Consider the following 19774-nt stretch of genomic DNA (forward strand, 5'->3'; position numbering starts at 1 on the left):
TATTGTTTAAAAGTTTAAGAGTCATTTATATCCATCATCTAAAAGTTTTAGCTTTCCTTTTTAAAAGCAACATTTGGTGACCTAACTTATCCCTGGCCTTAACCCTCCATGCCCAAGGCGTTGTCCCTGGGAAATTCTCAGGAGCTGAGCACAGGGTTGATCCTCACCCTCCAGAGTGTAGGGGGAATAGAAAAGGAGAGGATTTCTACTCTGTTCTGCGGGACGACAGCATCAAATTGCGTGTTCCGTCCAGGCAGGGCTTTGCATTTCCCATTCTAGTTCGCTTCCCCTCCCAGACAATTCCAGGGCTTTTAAATTAAAATACTAAAATTAACTAATTGCAAGAACTATCTTAGGTCCAATCACTGGCTCCTACTTTGACCCTCTCATAGAGATCCCAGGTCCCAGACTGCTTGGCTGCTGGTCACTGATAGGGTCTTTCCTCAAAAACCTGGAAAACAGACGCGCCCAGAGACAGGCCGAAGGCAGCGCAGACCCCGCCCCTCACTACCCCACCCTCTCTTTTCCCGGGCCTCGCCCATCCCTGGCCTCAGCTGCGCGCGGTTTCCTGGAAACCCGGAAGTGAATCGTGGGGAGTGAACTTGCAAGCGCAGTTTCCTGGAGACCCTGAAGCCGATCGCGTGGGGAGCCGGTCTTGCAGCAGCGGGTGAGTTTCCCTGTGTCTAGATTAGATCCGCTTCCAGCGCTTCTGTACCCGGTGTTGGCGGAGGGGTTCCTACGGATCTTCAAATCCTCCCGCCGTTCCCTCCACCCTAGGTAAATTAATACATCGCCAAGAAATTCGGAGGTTAAAATCGCTCGGAGGCTGCTGGTCCTGTCCCTGAGCTCTCTGCCTTCAGGCCACATAGACGCTTTTCTTCCCGTTTACCTGTTTAAAACCCTTTACTGACCACTTCTTCGGTCCCGCGTCATGTAAAAGTCCTCACCCCTGAGGTGTATTCATGCCCGGTGGGTCCTCCAAGCCTCGCCCTTCTGGCCCCTTGGAGCTCAGTCCCGCAGTCTCAATGCATCAGCGCCTTGTTCTCTGCCCGGCCCTGGGATTTTGGAAACCCCACCCCTCTCCTAATCCACCCCCGACCTTGTCCTCCTTGGGCTGGGCCCTTCTGTTCCCCAAGTTTCCCCTTCACAACCCACATTCCTTACGCCGCAATGAGGGAGGTGACGGGGCCTGGCTTTTGACACTCAGTGTTTTTCCGTTCCAAATTGCACCCGCTGGAAAATGTGCTCTTCCAGAGGAAAAACGATTGATTTATTATTTCCTCTTCTGAAACTCAACACAATAGTAAACACTGAACCCAGAATACTTCACCTGTGGTCACCGAATGTGTGGGGATTTCTCCCCACTAACAAGCAGTTCTCTATCAGACACCAACTCGGTGTCCCATAATTTACCTCATTTCTGACAGCCTTGCTCCCTCTGCTGCAGCTACACAGACCTCATTCCTTTTCCTGGAGCTGAGGTTGCTCCTGTCTCAGGGCCTTCACCTGGGCTGTCCCTCTGTCTAGGACTCTCTAGCCCCTCAGTTGCAGGTGACAAACATCCTTCCTTTTCTAGGCCTGGGTTCTGATATCACCTTCTCAGTGAAGGTTTATGTGACCCTTCCCCTGTCACACCCTCACCTGCTCTGGCCAATATTGCCTCCCCTAGATGTTTCTTTCTGCTCCTTTGCTGTCCACTGTCTGGATCCTGGTGACAACAAGGACCCAAGCGGAGAGCAGAGCCAGAAGGTAGGGGTTGTTCTTTTGCTCACTCTGAGTTTAGCTCAACCCTGGCTTCACATTAGAATGCTGAGACATTTTGCAAATATATCTCTTGTGCCTCCTTTCCAGAGATTCCCATGCACATAGGTTCAAGCGCAGTGTCCCACATGATTCTAATCTGTATTCATCACTGAACATCAGGGTGCTGTGTCTTCCATTTCTGAAAGCTGATATCAGCCTGTGATCCACGGAGAGGGGAGAGGCTGTGGTCTGCATGGGGTTTGGTCAGGGCCAGATCTGTGCCCTGAAGGGGAGCTCAGTCCAGCCCCGCACCCCACTGCTGCAGCATGTATGTGGGCTTCTCCAGGACGGGAGTAAGCTTTGAAGAACTCAAAAACTGACTTGTTCTTCCTGTAGGACTTTCTTGTCTGCATCATCCCTGGTGCTATGGGCAGCAGAGGGCCATCTTTCCACAGGGTGAGGTCTTTCCTGTGTGTGTGGTTGTGGCACAGGGAGGGGTGTGTTGATTTTGAGCAGTAAACAGCATATTTTGAACACTCAGGATTAACTTGTTTTTTAAAAAGTTTTCTTTTTCTTTTTCTTTCAGGATTAGCTTCTAAAGTCTCTTTCATCTCTCCTAAGGAAGCCTAGAAGAGGAGGAAGAGGAAAGAAAAGGAATCAGGAATGGCTCTTAGGTACAGTGATATTCTCAGTGGACTGTTCTGTGTCTCCTTCCTTTCTGAAATGCCATGTGTGGTGTTATGATATATATTGGTTTCCATCGATGGTTCCTGGCTTATAACCTCCATAGCCCTTGTTACAATAATGTTGGATGTGTTAAGCCTCAGGGGCAGGCCTCTGACCTTCTTTTGCCTTCCTTTCACTCTGATGTTCCCCAGCCTTTCTAATTGTGGGTCTTAAGACCCTCCTCTGAGAGCTTCCCACCCTGTACCCTGGGGGGAAGGATGTTGATGTCATGAAACTTCCATAAAAACCCAAAGGGCAAAGTTCGATGAGCTTCTGGATGGCTGAACAGATGGAGGTTCTTGGAGGTAGTAAGCCCGGTGGGGCATGGAAGCCCTGCACCCCTTCCTCCATACCTTGCTGTAGGTGCCTCTTCATCTGTATCCTTTGCAGTATCCTTTATAATAAACTGGTAAAGGTAAGTAAGTGTTTCCCTGAGTTCTGTAAGCCAATCTAGCAAATTAATTGAACACAAAGTGGGGGTCATGTGAACCCCAGTTTGAAGCTGGGTGGTCATAAGTTCTGAAGGCCTGGACTTGCAACTGGTGTGTGTGGAGGCAGTCTTGGAGACTGAGCCATCAACTCGTGGGATCTGACGCTGTCTCCAGTCTTAATGTGCACAGTAGACAGTGTTGGAATTAAATTGGAAGATACCCAGCTAGTGTCTGCTGCTTGGTGTGTGGGGAAAGTACCCACATACTTTTAGTCACAGAGGTCTTCTTCTGTGTTGATGATTGTTGTGGTGTGAGAGTAGAGAAAAAGCACAATTTGAGGAGAGCTTTTCCCTGTACACATCAGGCATTGGAGATGTCAATCTTCTCTGAGTCTGAAGCATCCTGCCTGTCATGTTTGCTCACACTCACCCATGTCTTCCCTCAGTCCCTCTGATGTCACTTAAATTCCATCTCACAGTGACCGGTGGTGTGGAATTTGTGAAGAGGCTCCACTGGGAAGGACTTATACCCAGACATGGATGGAGACAGGGTGTGGGCCCCATGGTGTCACTGCTCTCGGGCAGCTGGGATTGAAGGATTGTTTAAGAGCCAGGTCTGGATGCACTGCCAGCTCTGTAGACCGGATTATGGAAGCTGCACATGGAAGTCTCAATGTGCACAACTGCCTGATAAAATTTGGAAGAAGAGATTAGGAAGAGGAAATCTTTTCTGCCTGATTTTATACTCCATTTGTAGTAAACATTTAACAGCAAGAGATTCTTTAAACCATTCTAAGTACATCCATCCTATGGAGATTGTGGTATTCCTGCAGACTCTTGTGAAACAGATGTTTCAGGTGAAAATGGTAAGACTTGGGTAATACTTCTTCTAGGATGGGGCATTTCCTATTTTCTTAGATCTTGCAAGGTTCTGTTATCCCCAGCTGCAGGGGTACCTCTCCCACCAAGAACATGTGAAATTTCCCCCTCATTTAAAAAAAAAAAACAACTTGCTACTATGTTTATATATATATATTTTGAAAATCTGGGAAAAATGACAACCCTCTGTATTTTCATTTTCCAATTTATTGTCAGTCTACATAGGTTTTATTATTTTGGGGACATGTATATACAAAATGAATTTTCATGCTTTGCTCAATTTTCTTTCCATGTGTTTTAGTATCTGTTTTAATTTCTGTGGTTTTTATTCATTACATATGCCCTGATGTCTTTTATTTTAGGTTATACATTTTTTAATTGTAAGACAAATCTTTCATTTATACCTTCTGATTTTTGTTGTGCCTTTGTTGGTTTCATCTTGATTTGGAAGGCCTTGTGTGATTATTAAGTACTAAGTTTCATTTAGGAATAAAGTTTTGTCGTTTAAAATTTTGTTTACATTTGTGTTTAATTTGAATTTTTGTGTATATCATAAGTATTTGATTTGTTGTAAAATTACAGATGTTTGTCATAAGAGGTTCTTACATATTTGGAAAACCTCTCCATTTTGTTTTTCTTTTCAAAATTTTGATGGTTCTCCTTTCACAGGGCACAGTCATTAAAAACTCATATATTTCTTTTGTGTTTGAATGGCTGTGGATTCCTAGTCAGAGAGGTCTTTGTGTCACCACATCTGCTAATAAGAATTGGGTTTTCCGGTCCATGATGCTATCTTTGTTATGTCTTTTAGTAAAGTTTATTTGCCTGTTTATAGTTCAGTAATGTTAAGTATATTCACATTACTGTGCAACATATCTAGAAGTTTTTCATCTCGCAAAACTGAAACTGTATACCCAGAATACACTATATCCCTTCTGACCTCACTATAGCCTCTGTCAACCCATCTTTCTATGTTGTTTATATGCATTTGACTACTTTAGTATCCCATGTGAGTGGAATCACACAGTATTTGTCCTTTTGTGACTGTCTTATTTTCCCTAGTGTAATGTCCTCAAGGTTCATCCATCTTGTAGCATATGACAGGATTTTCTCCTTTTATAAAGCTGAATAATATTCCATTGCATGTGTATAACACATTTTCTTTATCCATTCATCTGTAGATAGGCATGTTGTTTTTTCTGTCTTCTTGGCTATTGTATATAATGCTGTGATGAGCAGGGATTTGCAAATATCTCTTTGAGGGCCTGCTTTCAAGTCTTTAATGTGTATGTACACACACACACACACAGATATATATATATATACATACTACCATATGATCCAGCAGTCTCACTTCTGGGTATGAGTGTGTATATATAGATGTGTGTGTGTATGTGTGTGTGTGTATATATATGTGTGTATATATATATATTTTGAGACGTGTGTGTATATATATATGTGTGTGTATATATACGTGTGTGTGTATATATATATATACAAAAAATACATATATATGTATATAAATACACAAAAAATATATATTTTATATATTTATGTATATATATACACAAAAAATATATATATTTTTTGAGATGGAGTCTTACTCTGTCGCCAGGCTGGAGTGCAGTGGTGTGATCTTGGCTCACTGCAACCTCTGCCTCCTAGGTTCAAGTGATTCTCCTGCCTCAGCCTTCCAAGTACTACAGGTGCATGCCACCACGCCCAGCTAATTTTTGTATTTTTCTTAGAGATGGGGTTTCACCATGTTGGCCAGGATGGTCTCAATCTCTTGACCTCGTGATCTACCCACCTCAGCTTCCCAAAGTGCTGGGATTACAGGCATAGCCACCGTGCCTGGCCAGATGTGTATTTTTAAATATGTACGTGTGTGTGTATATATATACACACACACAAATATATATACGTGTATGTGTATATAGATGTATAAAATATCTACACACACCCATGCCCAGAAGTAGGATTGCTGGATTATATGGTAGTTCTGTTGTTAATATTTTGAGGAACCCCCTTACTGACCTCAGTAATGGATATACCATTTTACATTCCCACCAACTGTCCACAAATGTTCCAGTTTCTCAGCATCCTCTCCAACACTTTTTTTTTATTGATGATGGCCATCCTAATGGGTGTGAGGTGATACCTCATTGTAATGTTGATTGGCATTTGTCTTATGATTGGTGGTGATGAGCATCTTATCATGTGCTTGTTGGCCATATTGTCATCTTCTTTAGAATAATGTCTATTCAGTTCCTTTGCCCATTCATTAATTGGGTTATATATTTTTGGTGTTGAGTTGTAGAAGTTACTTGATAATCTGTTAATGCCTATCAGATATATGATTTGCAACTCTTCTCCCATTCCGTAGGTTTGCCTTTTCCTTATTTTGATTGATTCCTTTGAAGTGCAAAAGCTTTTAAGTTGGATGTAGATCCTTTAGTGTTTTACTTTTCTTGCATGTGCTTTTGGTATTACATCCAATAAATCCTTTCCAAAACCAGTGTCGTGAGGTTTTCTTCTATTCCTAGTTTGTTACATGTATTAATCCGGAAATGGTGTTGAATTGTTCCTAATGCTTTTTTTGCATCAATTGAGATGATGGCATGGTTTTTGTCCTGAATTATATTAATAGTTGTGATATAGTTTTTATTGGGGACCAGCCTCAACACCACCCATTTTTTCTTTTTTAAAACCACCATTGCTATCATGGCTTGTTCGTAGTGTCTGGTCTCTCTCCAGAGGTGTCTTCCCCATCTGCAGACTAAAAGCAAACAGCATAAACAGATACACATTAAAGCAAAATTTGCAATAGTTGATCCTCCAATGGTCTTAATCCATTTAAGAGGATTTACATTTGAAAGTCCATCAGCAGCTCCAGCTAGGATGTCAGTTCCAGGCAGGAGAGTTAAATGAGCCTGAGACGCTTCAAAAACCTGTTTCTTTAATTTGGCTATATCCAATGTTAAATTTCCATCCATTCCTTCCAGATGATGTCTAACTTTTTCCCAGTGATGTTCAGTAGCATTATGTGAATGGGGAGTTATGCAGAAATCAGAAGTATTTCCAATCACATTACATTTGCAGTCGATGCTCTAAGCTCATTAAACAATCTCCCATCCATATAACAATCTGTCTAAGATCATTGATTTGCCAATTTTTGGTCTATTTGAGTCTGAGAATTCCACAATTTTGAGGAATTATTTTGCCAATTATTTAAATATTCTGCAGTTTGAACAGAGGAATGTAAAGCAATTCCAGCAGCACTCCCCTTAACATTTCTGTGATGATATGAATGGAAGGAGAGGCTTCCCATGGTCTATTGAGGGAAACTGGTATCCAAACTCCTTCTCTGGCCCTTACCAGCAACACAGATGTTTTCACACAAAACGTGGAATCAATATAGGTGAAAAGGCAACAGTTTTGACAATTAATAATTTGAGAATTAGGTCAAATATGAATATTTCTGACCATCAACATGAAAGGAGGCTTGACAGAACTCTGAATGGGTACTGTTCAGTTGGAAGAAAACTGATACACAAATTGAAGTGTCTCACCTTCTCCATCAAGATAATATTTTCCTTCCAAACCTGAATATGAGATTGGGCCATTATTAACTTCCATAGTTTAGGGTGTTCAGGGCCTATTATTGGATTAATTATTTTTGGATGTGGTCCGGCTGTACCAAAATTGGTCCAAATTACAGGAAAATGAGCACACTTTTCAGTGTAAGTAGTGTCATCTCTTTGATAGTATAGATCCTGTTTCAGTTTTGTCTTGCATCTATCATTCTGATGGGTACAATTAACTGCAAAAGTCCTCTTAGGGGACCAATCAATGATGATTCCATAGGAATTATTTTGCAGTAGCACACCGTGATCAGCAATGCAATCTTTCCAAATCAATATTTCTAAATCCTTTGACCATCGTTGAGATTGTTGGCACCTCTCTTTTCTGGTCTTAAATTGTTCCAGTTGGACTGAACTCTGTGAATGAGCCAGGCTCCATCCAGAAAATAAGTGATAGGATACTGGTCTTTGATTATGACCTGGAGTCTTAACTAGCCAATGTTGTTGATAGCCTTTTAGGCAACTGATAGCTGGCCCTATGCAAAGAGGGAGGACTGATAACCCATGGACACATTTATTAACATTCCTTCCTCCTCTGGGTGAGAGGGCCCATGAGTATCTGTAGGCTCAGGCATCCAAACACTATTATTAACATAAACCTCAACTGGGGGTTCCAACAAAGGGCCCATGAGTATCTGTAGGCTCAGGCATCCAAACACTATTATTAACATAAACCTCAACTGGGGGTTCCAACAAAGTGACAGACCTAATTAAAGGCAGGAATGGGACATATGCCCAATAGGTATAATTTTGGTCTGCTGTAGCCACAGGGAGACTTACCGCCATAGCAATTACCGCAATCATAGCCACCATGAGGTTACTCGAGTTTAGTGGTTTTTGTTGTGCCTTCAGGTTTTATCGTGCAAGCTGTGTCAGCCTCTTGATCTGTCTCAAGTCAGTGGGCTCGCTTGACAGGTTTTGTTTGTCTTCATCTGGTCAACTGAAATGTTTATTCGAGCCATCAGGTGTGCTGGGGGGGGTCGAGATCTTGGTTCCAAAATCCTTTTCTTTGGAATTTTGCTCATGTTAGAGTTTAAGATGTTTTGTAGGTACCCAAACTGGAAGCTGGTTTTCTCCTGGGGAAATACAAGCAAACCCTCTTCCCCATGTTATAACTCTCCCTCTTTCCCAGGTCTTTGTTTTAAAGTCCTTCCACCACACAGGTCTTCCTTCATGAACATTTATCTTCTGTCGTGTTAAATGCTGCTTAGCTGCTGTAGTAACCTGATCCTGGGAGATGTTCAAAAAATTTAAGGTAACAAGAGCCAATTGTAATTGCGTATGAGGGGTGGAATATTCCCTATCTCCCCGTATTTCCTGTTTATGTAATTGCATTTTTAAGGTTCGATTCGCTCGCTCAAGAATCACTTGCCCTTGAGAATTATAGGGGATACTTGTGCTGTGTTTAATGCTCCACTACAGTAGCCTGTCCGTTGTCTTGTTTTTAATTTTTTTGGAATTCCCATGACAGCAAAACAGGAAACCAAACATGTTTTTATGTGTGCTGCAGTCTCACTGGTTTGGCAAGTAGCCCATATAAAATGAGAATATGTATCTCTGGTTACATGGACATAAGAAAGTTTGCCAAATGTAGGAACGTGGGTGATGTCCATTTGCCACATCATGTTAGGTGCCAACCTTTGAGGCTTAAAACCAGTTCCTTGATGTGGTAATTGCCTGGCATTGAGGACAATGCTGTATAATGTCCTTGGCCTGTTTCCACGTAATTTGATATTTGTTTTTAAGTTCTGCTGCATTAACGTGCGTTAATGAGTCGAAATTTTGGGCATCAGTAAGTGAGGGGGAAACCAACAAGTCAGCTTGGCTAATTAGCCTTAGTCAAGGGTCCTGGAAGATTGGTATGTGCTCGGACATGAGTTATATAGAAAGGAAATTCCCAGGCATGCACAACTGCTTGTACAGAGTTGGACAACTGATAAAGCTGTTCATCAATAATATATTTAATTAAGGCAGTTTTAATATGCAGAGTAGCTTGCACAACATAAGCTGAATCTGAAACAATATTAACTGGCTGATTAAAATCTTCTAATACTGTAATTGCCACCTGTAATTTAGCTCTTTGGGCTGAGGAAAAGTATGGATAACTTTATCACAAGGTCCCACATATGCCATTTTCCCAGTACTGGAGCCATCAGTAAAAATAGTCACAGCTTCTTCCAAAGGGGCATCCTGAGTAATTTTTGGAAGAATCCATGTAGTTAATTTTAAGAACTGGAAAGTTTTATTTTTAGGATAATGATTATCAATACATCCAACAAATTCTGGTAAATTAACTTGCCATGTAACTGAGTTAATAAATGCCTGTTTAACTTGATTTTTATTCATTGGAACTATAATTTTATTGGGCTCACTGCCACAAAGTTTAACAATTCATATACAAGCCTGTCTGGTTAAAATTGCCATCTGATCTAAATATACTGTAAGTGTTTTTATGGTATTATGTGGCAAAAAGGACCATTCAACTAAATCCTCATTTTGAATAATAATCCCCATTAGGCAGTACAAAGTAGGGAAGACAATGAATTGTAGAGGCAAGTCTGAGTCAATCCTACTGACTTGGGCTTGCTGAATTTTTTCTTCAATTACTCTTAACTTTTTCATGGCCTTGGATGTTAGTCCTCTTTTACTGTGTAAGTCGGAATCTCCCCTCAATATTGAGAAGAGATTAGACATAGCATAAGTAGGAATTCCTAAGGTGGGCCAAGTACAATAAATATCTCCTAACAATTTTTAAAAATCATTTAAGGTTTTTAAAGAATTTTTTCTGATTTGAACCTTTTGAGGCTTAATGGCTCTATTCTGTACTTGCATCCCCAAATACTGAAAAGGAGTCGTTGTTTGAATTTTGTCAGGTGCTATAAGCAATCCAGCGTTTGTAATTGCCTTTGTAAAGATGAATAACATTGAATAAGTTGGTCTCTGTTTTTTGCTGAACATAGTATGTCATCCATGTAATGGATGATGTAACAATCTGGAAATTGATCTCTAACAGGCTGGATACCTCTGCCAACAAAAGTTTGACAAACTGTGTGACTGTTTAACATATCCTGGGGTAAAACCTTCCAATGATATCTGGCTGCAGATTCTTTGTTATTAACAGCAGGGATGGTAAAGGAAAATATTTCAAAATCTGCCTCTGCTAAGGGAATTGTAAAAAAGCAGTCTTCTAAAATCTATAATAACAAGCAGCTGGTCTTTAGGGATCATGGTGGGGGATGGGAGCCCAGGTTGTAAAGCTCCCATCGGTTGAATTACAGCTTTGACCACTCACAAGTCAGTCAGCATGCGCCATCTGCCGGACTTTTTCTTAATTACAAATATTGGGGAATTCCAAGGAGAGAAAGTGGGTGAAACATGTCCTTTTTCTAGTAGTTCTGTAACTATTTCATGAAATTCCCCCAACTATTCCTTGCAGAGCGGCCACTGTTTGACCCAGACAGTAGTAAACTGCAGGGCGAGCCTGAATTGCCCCCTCCCCATAATGAACTGTGGGGCAGGTAATAATTGGCATGGAGAGCCAAGTCTCGGGGAGCCGAGTCTCGGGCTCCCTCCCCCAGCACTCACTCGGTTGAGGAGGAGGTGGCCATTCCAGGCATTCCTCTGGAAGAGCCGTGGGCTGAACAATTTTCTGAGTAGGTTTAGGGAAACTGGCGGGGATTGGCATAAATCACCTCTGGACTCTCCTTTTGGCTAGTACTTGGTAGAGGCGGTTCAGAGTTCTGAATATCAAACTCCTCTCTCTCCTCCTCTGACTCAGCCTTATCATCTGTCTGAAAAGGCTCCAGTGCTGCACGCACCAATGACCAAACTGACCAAACAGGAAAAGGAATTTCCTTTCCTTCTATCTATGCTCTTTTAAGGTCCTTTCCAACTCTTTCCCAGTCTTTCAGTTCCAAAGTTCTCTCTTCAGGCAACCAAGGACAAAACTGTTCTACAGTATGAAACAAATCCATAAGATTTTCCTTATCAACTTTTACCCCACTATGCTTCAAGCGTTGCTGTAGCAAGCTCAAATACGTGGCGTACTTATATTCAGTTTATCCCATTTGTGTCCCTGGCTTTCTCTGAGTGCCTCGCTTACCTGCAGAGCTTAAAAACTTTTTCATCCTCAGGAGTCCTCCATCTGTCGGCCCTCAGTTTCACATGCTTGAGCGTTCCTTTACCAGATTCTCTCGGGCCCCATGGTTGGGTGCCAAGATGTTGGGGACCAGCCTCAACACTACCTGTAGGGTACTCAAAGTCCGATGGTGACAAAGAAATGAGAAGAGACAAGTTAAGAGTGCATAAAGGTGGGGGCCACGGGGCCAGATTCAAGGTAGGAGGCTGCAAAAGGCCCTGATCTCTGGTCTCCACACTATTTATTGTGTACAATCACTTAGATCTAAGAAGCAGATGAGGGGTGAAACGGTGAAAGGGAGGTGATGTGTCATACACCTAATCTATAGCAGTGGCGGTTTAGGTGAATTTTCTTTGTGCTGAAGCAGCATAAACTTTACTACTGATTTATTCTTTAACTTATCGGAGAGCAGCTGTGGGGAGTGGGCTTAACTAGGAGCCGGCAAGTCTGGCCACATTCCAATGCTTCAAAGGAGTGTCTTTTTCCTTGAACGAAATGTTTACAGATAAGAGAGCAGGTCTTGCTTAGAGCATGGGAACATTATGGCAATTAGGCTTTCCTCCTCAGAGGCCTCTTGTGGCTTTCTACAACTTATTGTCCCATATTTTTATGGCCAGTTTATACAGTCACCCTGTAAGCCCTTTCCCCAACAGTTTTCTCTTTTTTTTAATGTTTGTACCATTTTTTACTAGCTTAAAATAGAAAAATGTTGATGAACTAAATGTTGATGAACAGTTGATACATTTCATTGTTCCGTACATGCTGAAATGGACACAAACAAAAATGGTGATTTTTAAGAAGTTGTTGAAAAACTCACTTGTAGACAACTGTTATATAGGTTAATTTAATCACGTGTATATGTATGTCTACATGAGTGCATGGATGAGCAAGCCCATGGCTGTTATGAAACACTCATCATAATTTAATCAATAAGTTTTATATTTAACACTTGAAATTATCTCTACAGTAGTTTCCATGGCCTTAAATTTTTCCTACACTGTCACATTGAGTTGAATAATAGTAAGCATAGTGCTGTAGGATGTGTTTGCATGTGTGTATATATAATGTGTGCATATATAATCAATATACAATAACCTTTCATGAAGTTCCATGTTGTTATCCTTGAACTCATTTCACACTTTCCCAGGCAACCCTCTCTCAATTAATTTTTGAGACAGAGTCTTGCTCTGTTGCCCAGGCTGGAGTGCAGTAGCACAATCTTGGCTCACTGCAACCTCTGCGTCCTGGGTTCAAGTGATTCTTCTGCCTCAGCCTCCCAAATAGCTGGGATTGTAGGTGCATGACACCATGCCTGGTTAATTTTTGTATTTTTAGTTGAGACGGGGTTTTGCCATGTTGGCCATGTTGGTCTCGAACTCTTGACCTCAAGTGATCTGCTGGCCTCAGCCTCCCAAAATGCTGACTGTGATTACAGGCATGAACCACCGCACCTCAGCTTACTTTTGTAGATCGTATCTGTTAGTAACTTGTTGGACCCAGGAGGCGGAGGTTGTGGTGAGCCGAGATCACACCACTGCACTCCAGCCTGGGCAACAAGAGCAAAGCACTATCTCAAAAAAAAAAAAAAAAAATCAAAAATTTAGCTGAGCATGGTGGCACAAACCTCTAGTCCCACCTGGTTGGGAGGCTGAGGTGGGAGGATCACTTGAGGGCAGTCAGTTGAGATGGCAGTGAGCATGATCAAACCACTGCATTCCAGCCTGTGGGAAACACAGTGAGACCACAACTCTTAAAAAAAAAAAAAAAAAGAAAGAAAACAAACTACAAAATGCTGATGAAAGAAATCAAAGGCACTCAAATGGAGACATATAGAATGTCAATTTATTGGCAAACTCAGCATAGAAACAATATGAAATTAACCAAATTGATACACAACATTAATACATTTCCTATCAAGCCATTTTGTGGATACTAACAAGATTATCCAAAAAATTATGTAGAAAGGCAAAAAAAGATAGAATGCCTAAAACATCTGGAAAAAAAATAAAAAGGTTGGAATCATTTCATGTGATTTCAAGTCTCCTAGTATAGTATAAGTATTTCCTTATTTTTTTCATATTTACAATAAACCTAGTTTATACCTGCCATGATCTTATGTGCATACTCACGCATATTTTTTCCTCCAAATAACAGCCTCATTTATGTGCCCCCTAAACTTTTCACTACAGTAACAAAGGGAAGAAATGCATGAAACATAGAATGTAGACTGCAACATGTGGAAAAGGAAAAAACTTTTTTAAATTGTATACAAAAACAAAAAATAATTTTATTACAATTAAATAACTAGAGAACATTTTGCTTAATACCATAATCAAAAATGACATTTCCGTAGCTTTTGGAAAAATGCTCTTCTAGTGGAATCCTATTTATTATATATAACAATTAGATAATGATAAATTATATTACGTAAATAAACACTTCATAATAATTTTCACTGAACTGATATGAAAAATATCTTAGGCAATTTTACAAAACAGTATTTCACAAGCATTTTCAACAGTCATATTGTGCAATGGGACCTACGTGTCCAGCCACAAGAGGAATGTAATAAGCTATTACCATGAAGAGAATTGAAGTCTCTCCTAACCGAGTCTGGAGTTTCAAGAGTGAACATTCAGTGTTATCCTAAAGAGTTAGACTTCATTTTGTGATGTCTGAGTAATGTGATGGTTAATATTAGGTGTCAACTTGAGTGAGTTGAAGGATATCTAGATGGCTGATAAAGTATTGTTTCTGGGTGTGTCTGTGAGGGTGTTGCCAGAGGAGATTGACATTTGAGTCAGTGGACTAGGAGAGGAAGACCCACCCTCAATGTGAGTGGGCACCATCCAATTGGCTGCCAGTGTGGCTAGAACAAAGCAGGTGGAGGAAGGTGGGATAACCTTGCTTGCTGGAGTCTTCTTGTTCTCTTTCTTCTTCCCATGCTGGATGCTTGTTTATGCTTCTCCTGCCCTTGGACATCAGACTATAGGTTCTTCAGCCTTTGGACTCTGGGACTTGAACCAGCAGCTTCCTGGGATCTCTTGAGCCTTTGCTCACAGACTGAAGGTTGCATCGTTGGCTTCCTTGGTTTTGAGGTTTTCAGACTTGGCCTGAACCACTACCAGCTTCTCTCTTCTCCAGCTTGCATACAGCCTATCATGGGACTTTTGCCTTGTAATTGTGTGAACCAATTCTCCCTAATAAACTCCCTTTTATATATACATGTATCCCATTTGTTCTGTACCTATAGAGAACCCTGACTAATACAGACTTTGGTACCTGGAGTGGTTCTAGAGGAATATATATATATATATATATATATATATATTTTTTTTTTTTTTTTTTTTTTTTTTTTTTTGACAGGATCTCACTCTTTTGCCCAGGCTGGAGTGTAGTGATGCAATCTTGGCTCACTGCAACCTCCACCTCTGAGGTTCAAGCCATCCTCTGGCCTCAGCTCCCCAAGCAGCTGGGACTACAGTGTGCACCACCGTACCTGGCTAATTTTTGCATTTTTTGTATGATGCAGTTTTGCCATGCTTCCCAGGCTGATCTCGAACTTCCGAGCTCAAGCAATCCACCTGCCTTGGCCTCCCAAAGTACTGGGAATACAGGTGTGAGCCACTGTGTCCAGCCTAGAGGAACAAAATTTTAAGGACGAATTTCCTTAGTTGGTTTAGGGCCTTCTGGAGTTGGCTCTCTAATCTTATTACTACTAAAAATGCTAAGGTCTCTACTTCTAATAGTAAAGAGAACACTGATAGTCCTTGGTATGCATTGTTCAGAGACTTGTGCAAAATAAATGTATTTGATACTCATGATTCAGTGCTCCTGAGAGGCAAGGAGTTTAGTGACTTTATGCATGATACTTTTCAACATTTCTGGAGAACCAAAGAACATAATGAAGTTGCTTTCCTAAGTTCCTGGGTAAAAAATGATGAAAGAAATGGATAAGCTCAGAGACGATACCTCCCAGATCTAGAAGATATCATACTTAGCCTCAAAGCTTCTAAGGGTAGCCTAGGTGGGACTCTTGTAGACAAAAGGCTGAAATTGCCAAAAATCAGACACAAGCTCTTATGTGAGTGGATGACCTACAATAATTGGTGTACACTCAGCCTCACCAGGTATCTATAAAGTGAGGGCATTGATTGGGAAAGATTGGGAGCATGTAACTTGACATGGGGATGTGTGGGAGGATCCTGATGAAGCTGGGAACACTGAGCTCTTAAACCCTGATGAGCCCTTTTCGCAAGAGAAAATGGCCTCTCTACCCCTCATGGTGGCAACGTCTTCTTCCCCACCCAGGCTGCTTTCAGCCTTTGTACCTTTTTTCTGAGGAGATTCACCATGCATTGCCTGAGGAAACAACAATGGCCTCCTCTGAGGCAGATGTGAGGCAAGGCAATGCTGATTCTTCTCAGGATCCACCCCCACCCCCCTTCTTTGCCTCTAGACCTGTAACTAGACTCAAGTCCCAGTGGCTCCTAGAGGTAATGTGACCCATGAGGAGGTGCGCTGCACTCCAAAAGAACTGCTTAGGCATAATTATGACATTATTGTCTATATTTGGAGATTATGATTTAAGGAGATGTGTATGAGTGCCAAGTTGATGAGGGGTAGATTTGTGGTTAATCTTGGTTGTCAGTTTGATTGGATTGAGGGATGCCTAGATGGTTCATAAAGTATTGTTTCTGGATATGTCAGTGAGTGTATTGCTAGAGGAGATTGACATTGGAGTCAGTAAACTGGGAGAGGAAGGCCCATCCTCAGTGTGGGTGGGCACCATCCAGTTGACTGCCAGACAGCTAGAACAAAACAGGCAAAAGGTAGAATAAATTGGCAAAAGGAAGAATAAATTGGTCTTCTGGCTCTTTCTTCTTTCTATACTGGACACTTGCTTACACTCCTTCTGCCCTTGGAAATCAGACTCCAGGTTCTTTGGCCTTCGGACTCTGAGGCTTGCACTGGTGGCTTCCCAAGGGCTTCCAGGCTTTTAGCCATAGACTGAAAGCCTGATATGGATTGGATATGTGTCCCTATCCAAAACTCATGTTGAACTGTAATCCCCAGTGCTGAAAGTGGGGCCTGGTGGGAGGTGATTTGATCATGGAGGCCATTTCATGTGGTTTAACACCATCTTCCTCTTTGTGCTACCATGGCAATAGTGAGTTCTTGTGAGATATGGTTGTTTAAACGTGTGGCACCTACCCCCACGCACTTCCTCCTGTTCTGGCCATGTGAAGTGCCTGCTCTTACTTCACCTTCCTTCATGATTTTAAGTTTCCTAAGGCCTCCCTAGAAGTCAAAGAGATGCTGGCATTATGCTTCTGGCACACCCTGGAGAACTGTGAGCCAATTAAACCTCTTTTCTTTATAAATTACCCAGTCTTAGATATTTCTTTATAGCAATGTGAGAATGGACGAATACAAGGCTGTAATACTGTTGGCTTCCCTGGTTCAGAGACTTTTGGATTTTAACTGAGTGACTACCGGCTTTTCTCTTCCCTGGTTTGCAGAGAGCCTATTGTGGAACTTAACTTTACAATTGTATGAGCCAGTTCTCCCTAATAAACTCCCTTTTATATATACACAGATCCTATTAGTTCTGTTTCTCTGTAGAACCCTAATACAATTACTAACACATTTCATACCTCTGCACTCCCTGTTTGTATTCTGCCCATCTTGTCAAGCTGATAATAAAGCCTGAGTGCCCCTTCCTTTTGCACCAGCTGGAAGTTCAAACCACAAGTGGGTACTCCAACCCCAGCCCTATCCTTTAACAATCATGGTACCCCAAGCCAGTCATCTATTCCAGTTCTCTGAAGCTGCATTTGACCCAGCTAGGGAAGTCTACCCTGCTTTCCCCATAAAGCCTCATTATGTAATAAACATTTTCAGGCCATTTGAGTGTATGGCATCATCATTATCAATATCCAAACCAAACCTCAGGTGGACGTTAGACAAGTTCCAGTACAGTGGTCAAAAGTTAAAATTACCAAAAAAAAGGTACGAAGGTGAATATATGAAATTTCTAGTCAGTCTGCCAAAGGAAAACAATATTCATTTTGTATGTTCATTCTTGAGAAAATATATGAAGATTAGTATTTTCAGATTATGTCACTAATCACAAGGACAAAAAAGACATTATTACAGTATTTTTACCCTTAACCTCATACCTTTTTACATCTTATTTTTCATATTACTATATTAGTATACTTCATATAAATGAAGGTGCGTGCCATGGGTCTTATTTGGTGCACACACAAAAAGGCACATAGAAATATAATAATATGGTGGCCAGGCACAGTGACTCATGCCTGTATTCCCAGCACTTTGAGAGGCCAAGGTGGGTAGATCACCTGAGGCCAGGAGTTCGAGACCAGCCTGCCGAACATGGTGAAAACCCTAATGGTGCATTATTATTGTCTGCTGTAAAGTATCTTCCTGTGGTGTGATAAAACAGTGTTGGTAGACACAACATGATTCATTCATACTTAGGAAAATTTAAACTTTATTACATAAAACATGAGAACTATGTATATTCTAAATCAAACAGTTGCACATTATATTGCCAATGGTTAAATGTTAATTCTATTCAAGAACATGCTATATTGGTAGTTTTCATAAAACTGTCTACTCTGATATAACTGTTCTCTCTTCCATTTCAAAAATAAGACTATAGTTCATCAATTTTTGCTAAACAACAGCTATTGCTATTCAGTTGAGGAGGTGGCCACCATTTCCCCTGGATGATTTCTATGGCATAATCAGTCCCTAAGAACCCATTACTCTTTTCCATAAAAATCCTACTTTCCTAAGGCCATGGCATGCTCTATTTTAAGGTTATTCAGTAGAGCATAGAAGCACTGAGCCATTCTGTAAGGAAAAGAATACATTGAACACAAGTATAATGACTGGCATCATAGTTTTACATTATTCTCTGCTCACCTCCATGCCATGAAAAGATTTCAAAGTGCAGGCTAAAGTCATAAAGAGTAAAGAAGCCTTTTCAAAAATCCTCCCAAATAATTTTTAAAAAATTATAAGCTGAATATAACTGATCATTTCCACATGCCCTTGAACCTTTGGTACACTTCATGTCATGAGCTTAAACATATTTTGTTGTATAATATTTCTTCAGCATGGAATGTCATAGATTAAAGAGAACCAGAGACTGAGTTATTTCTTGCATAAGTCTTCTGATGTACTCTAGTAATATTCCTTGAGTTATAGCCTCAGCATACAAAATCTATCTGTGAGGTATTTTCAAAGATGTATGTTTTGATGTCTAGTGATGTGGCAGGCCTCAACAAAGCCTGTGTCTTGTACACTACATTTACATGGTTTCTCTTTACTATGGACTCTGATGTTGATTAACTCTCATGATGAAAAGTTTGCCATACTCGGTTTGGAATGACTGTGTCATGAATTAATTATCTGATGCTGTGTAAGTTGTGATTTGTGACTAAAGACCTTACCACATACATGGCATTTGTAATGTTTCTCTTCAGTATGGATTCTGTGATGATTTGCAAGATGTGAAATCTGAGTGAAGGCCTTACCACACTCATTAAATTTGTAAGGTTTCTCTCCAGAATGGACTCTGTGATAACTTGTAAGGTAGAACTTTTGTCTAAAAACCTGGTCTCACTCACTACATTTTTAAGGTTTCTCTGCATTATGGATTATTTTATGAAAAGCAGGGCTTGAATGCACACTAAATGCTTAGCTATATTAACTACATTTGTAAGATGTCTCTCCAGTATGAACTATCTGATGTTTTGCAAGGTGTGAAATTAAGATTAAAGGCTTTGTCACATTCATTACATTTATGTCTCTCTCCAGTATGAATTCTCTTATGAATTGTTAAGGAGAACTTGTTCCTGAAGTCCTTATCACATTCCTTACATTTATAAAGTTTCTTTCCAGTGTGGATTAACAGATGTGTAGTGAGGCTTGAATGCCCACTAAATTCTTTGCCACATTTATTAAATTTGTAAAGTTTCTCTCCTGTACGAATTCTCCAACATTGTGCTAGGTATGAATAGCTAATATAGACCTTGCCACATTCATTACATCTATAAGGTTTCTCTTCCATATGAATTCTCCAGTGTTCTGTAAGGTGTGAATTGTGACTAAAGATCTTACCACATTCATTACATTTGTAAGGTTTCTCTCCAGTATGAGTTCTCCAGTGTCATGCAAGGT

General features: G+C 40.8%; 1 protein-coding gene across 1 annotated transcript in view; it reads left to right on the forward strand.

The window, feature by feature from the left end:
* Nucleotides 1-612: 612 nt before the first annotated feature.
* LOC129019456 (zinc finger protein 578-like) overlaps nucleotides 613-19774 on the forward strand; it is a 53863-nt gene continuing 34701 nt past the window's right edge. Inside the window, 4 exon segments of the mRNA XM_054462014.2 lie at nucleotides 613-667; nucleotides 1670-1749; nucleotides 2140-2199; nucleotides 2330-2417. The gene's annotated coding sequence lies outside the window, so the exon portion shown is untranslated.

Source organism: Pongo pygmaeus, chromosome 20, assembly GCF_028885625.2.
Source record: "Pongo pygmaeus isolate AG05252 chromosome 20, NHGRI_mPonPyg2-v2.0_pri, whole genome shotgun sequence".
Lineage (NCBI taxonomy): Eukaryota > Metazoa > Chordata > Mammalia > Primates > Hominidae > Pongo > Pongo pygmaeus.